Genomic DNA, 4,696 nt, shown 5'->3' on the forward strand with positions numbered 1-4,696 from the left:
ACACACATGGTAGGGCTGATTCCTTTGATGTCGGCTAGGGTCCATCCTATTGCCGTCTTGTGTTTCTTTAACACTTCAATCAATCTCTCCTCTTGTTCCTCGTTGAGTGCAGATGAAATGATCACGGGCAATGTATCCTCATCTCCCAAAAATGCATACTTCAAGTGGTCCGGAAGAACCTTAAGATCAAGCTTTGGGGCTTGCACCACAGAAGGAAGATTCTTGTTAGTAGTTAAGAGAATTGGACTAGGAGAGACATAACTTACCTCACGTGGCGAAACCTCAAGAGAGGCCACATTCTCTAGTACAAATGATGGCACGGCATCATTGGCTTCCAACTCAGAAACGTTGGAGCCATCACTTGCAAATCCGGCCCCTTGGGCAATGGTGAGTGCCAACTCGTCATGTGCCAAGGTATCTAGATAGTTATCTGCAAGGGAATCAAGAATGTCAACTGAAAAACAATCACTTAATTCCGAAAGGGGATACCTCATAGCTTCAAAGATGTTGAAGCTAATCACTTCACCGTCGAACTCAAAGGTGAGTGATCCACTAAACACATCAATCTTCGTTCTTGCAGTCCTCATAAAGGGACGCCCCAACAGAATAGGGACCTCCTTGTCATCTCCTTCAGTTGGCTCCATGTCAAGGACATAGAAGTCCGCAGGGAATATCAAGCTCGAAACCTGCACAAGAACATCTTCAACATAGCCCAAAGGGACTTTGTTGGAACAATCTGCCAATCGAATCACAACATTATCTCGTTTCAAATCACCTAGACCTAGATCCTCATAAATATAGTAAGGCATTACATTGATCGATGCACCTAAGTCTAACATTATCTTTTCAAATGTCATGTTTCCGATTGTACAAGGGATAGAAAAACTCCCTGGATCCTTAAGCTTTGGTGGTAGCTTCTGTTGGAGCACGGCAGAAACCGTCTCACTCATTGTGACAACCTCCTTCTCTCGAGTCATCCTCTTATTAGTGCACAATTCTTTCAAAAACTTAGCATACCTAGGATTCTGTTGTATGCATTCAATAAGAGGCATATTCACTTCCACCTTTTTGAAAATGTCGAGCATGACTTGATCAGAGTCATTCTTCTTTTGCTTTGCAAATCTATTGGGGAAGAGAACACGAGGAAGAGCATTAGTTGAAACTAAACCACTAGAGTTAGGATCCTTACCTTTGTCATGCGCGTCATGATCACTTGTGGGAAGAGGCACGACATCATTAGCTTTAGAGGAGGCAGGGTCTTTCTCTATGTCATTAGCATTGAAACTCTCGGCCTCTTTTCCTTTAGAAGGCACGGCCTTCTTGTTTTGCTGCAATTGAGCATCCAAGATCCTCCCACTTCTTGTCATCATGGCCTTCACGTTAGGATTTGGCTCAGTTTGGCTCGGCAACTTACCTCCTTCATGAATCTTGCCCATGAAGTCGATCACTTGTCCCATCTGCTTCTTAAGCTCGGTTATGTCTTTAGAATGAGCTTGTTGACCTGTAACTAAAGCTTGAGTAGCAGAGTTTAAATTTTGTTGCCCTTGAGCAAGGGACTTCAAAAGTTCATCATAGTTAGGTGCAGATGCATTATTTGAACCATGAACGTTAGAGTTAAAGGGAACAGAACCTTGAGGTACCTGAGGCCTCACAAACAAACCTGAAGGACGAGGTCCTTGACCTTGAGCATTGGACGGTTGAGCATTGTTGTTCCAACGAAAATTTGGATGATCTCTAAGTCCAGGGTTGTATGTGTTCGAGTATGGATCGTACCTTGGCCTTTGTTGCCCCATGAAGTTCAACTCTTCTTCAGTCATTGCACCATTTGGACAAGTTTCGGTTATGTGATCTTTGAGTGAACAAATGCCACATGCTTGATTGTTGATGCTGGAACCATTGAATGCCTTGACTAGAACGTCAAGCTTTCTTTCTAAAGTAGCCATCTGATTTCTTGCATCAACATCATACACCCCACGGCTCTTGCTTCCTCTCTTCTCCTTAGAACTAAATTGGCGATTGTTGTCGGCCAAGTCATCAATCAAGGTGTAGGCTTCTTGACTGGTCTTGTTCATGAATGTGCAGCCACATGCCGAGTCCACCATGCTCTTATTGGTGGTGTCGAGTCCTTCATAGAAGAATTGCACCAAGTCATCCAATGAAATACCATGGTGAGGGCACTTCCTTTGTAGTTCCTGAAATTCCTCCCATGCCTCATAGAGTGAATCACCATCCTTTTGAGTGAAGTTCTGAATCTCCCTCCTTAGTCTTTTCGTGAGTTGAGCAGGGAAGAATTGTTTCAAGAACTTCCTAGTCATTTCATCCCATGTGGTGATGATTCCCGGAGGCAGAGAGTACAACCAACGTTTAGCATCGTCCTTAAGGGTAAATGGAAACAAAAGCAACCTCAAGCCTTCTTGAGACAGATGATGAATCGATTGGAGCTTGCAAATGTCCAAGAACTCCCTAAGGTGAACATTAGGGTCTTCCATTGAGGAACCAGAATACTTAGGCAGCTGCCCAAGCAATTGAACCGGAATGGAGAAGTTGGCTTCATTAGGTGGAGTGAAAGCAATGCATGAAGGTGATTCAGGGGTGGTGGGGATGAAAGCATTCTTGAGTGCCATTGGAGCACCAACAAGAATTATGTCACGGTCCGCAATTGTGTCGAGCTCGGAATTGAAGATGAAGGGGAAGGTAAGATCCTCTTCTCCTTCTGATCTAGGTGAAGAGTTTAAGATTGAATTGCTTGGAGATGTTTCGAAATCTAAAGTTCCACTTGTGAAAGAGTTGTTTAAATCTCTAAGTGCTTGAATTCGATCCTTGAGCTCTCGTGTTCTCTTAGATATTTCGGACATGCATAGTACCTGTGACACGAAAGTTAAAGAGTTAGCATTGAGGAATACACAATGAACACATATAAATCGTGCCTTCCTTTAGTCATTCACACACACACTTATGGGGAAGGGCACGACACTATATTGTCAAGTTCACAAAGAGTTAGTTCTTTACGTTTACAGAAGTTCATACATTTCACAAGTTCTTTTTGCCATTTCAATGATTGAACGATCGATTGATTCTAAGTTGTAAACCAAGGTGGACGTGCGGCCTAAGTATGGATGCCTAGACACAAGATCAAGTCTTTGTTTCAGAAGGCCTGTAGCTCAACTAGAGATAGTGAACATGGTAGGACTCATTTGTTGAACTACGGAGAGCGAACTCCCTATCGACTCCATCACCGAGATGTATGTCAATCAATAGTTCTCTGAGATCCAATTTTGGTCCCATGCACCAGAGTAATAAGAGAGCGTGCCCCTTACTCAGCTGGACTTAAACTTGGGTGTTAGACAATTCTCCAAGTGTTAATAAAAGCCGCCCTCAACCTCATGCAAAAACTTTGGAAGAAAACATGAGGGGTTGAGGCTAATATTAACAAAAGGAACTTTACCTATTCCGTCCGATTTACAACCTACAACAATCATTCATTCACTCATAAAAAATAACAACCTAAGATAAAATTACTATTTGTTAGAACAAAGTAAGAAAAACATATAAAAATTTACAATATAAACAGTGAATTCGAAATTAAAAGATTGGGATCCATAATGATGGATCCCCGGCAACGGCGCCATTTGATCGATTCGATTACTCGAGATCAATATTAACCCTGTAAGCACGTTAGTAGTATAAAGCAAGAGGGTATCGTTCACAAACCGGGGATCCAACCAGGATAAAGAATCACAAACATTTAACAACGAATTCATAAGAGTTTAAAAGGTTTGATATAGGTTCGGATTGAGATATAAAAACAGAAAATAAAACCTAAACTAATATATACATGTGATCAACTAACCAACACATAAACATCACCAAACAAATCGTCACAAGTAGCTTCAAAATCATAATCTCATCCTATGCAAACACCGAGCCTTAGCGGACAAGTATTGAGTGAACAAACAACAACCTAATGCCGAACTAGGTTACTTAGCGCATCCCTAACTCGAAACATGGCCTTGTAATCCTATCTTAGCGCTTAGAAATTACAAGATAACATGTCTTTCTCAATCTTACCACTTCATTGATTCATCTCTTATCTAATTACTTAGCGCATCTTAGATAACAAACGGATCATGGTTAATTCCTAGTGATTACTAACAAGTCAAGCATGTCACTTACTTTAACAAGTTATCAAAAACACTTAAGAATCCTATATGCAAAACTAACTTAGCGCCTTGAATCACATATAGTTAACGCCCAAGAAAGAGAATCATTAAATCATTGAATTATAAACTCACGATATCTACATAGAAATCATAGACAACAAAATCAGAACTACTTTATAACATCTTGCAAAATCGTAAACTACATGAGAGTATTCCACAAATTCGGAACTAGCCAAAAACATAAACACAACATCACACAAAGAATCCAAACCGAAAACATAAGTGTGAAGAAGTAACGAGTTACACTTTGTAAATCTCCTTAGCGGTATCAAAACAAGGCAGCACGGCTTCAACTTGAATGGCAATCCGAGGCGTAGCGCTTTGGATCGAATGGAATGAAGGGAAGATGGTGTTTTCGCCTTGAATGGCTTTGAGGATGATGAGTAGTGTTTAAGGCAGAGCTTTGGCTAGTCTTGTGAGCAAGGTTGATGCTCTTTTTCTGTGGAATTGAGGTGCTATATATAGAGGAAGAAACC

General features: G+C 41.2%; 1 non-coding gene across 1 annotated transcript; it reads left to right on the forward strand.

The window, feature by feature from the left end:
- The first annotated feature begins 2,160 nt into the window (after positions 1–2,160).
- Positions 2,161–2,267, forward strand: LOC126804953 (small nucleolar RNA R71). Its single transcript, XR_007673810.1, has one exon. It is a non-coding gene; the product is annotated as a small nucleolar RNA R71 (small nucleolar RNA).
- Positions 2,268–4,696: the final 2,429 nt, after the last annotated feature.

Source organism: Argentina anserina, unplaced genomic scaffold (assembly GCF_933775445.1).
Source record: "Argentina anserina unplaced genomic scaffold, drPotAnse1.1, whole genome shotgun sequence".
In the NCBI taxonomy this organism is placed as follows: Eukaryota; Viridiplantae; Streptophyta; class Magnoliopsida; order Rosales; family Rosaceae; genus Argentina; species Argentina anserina.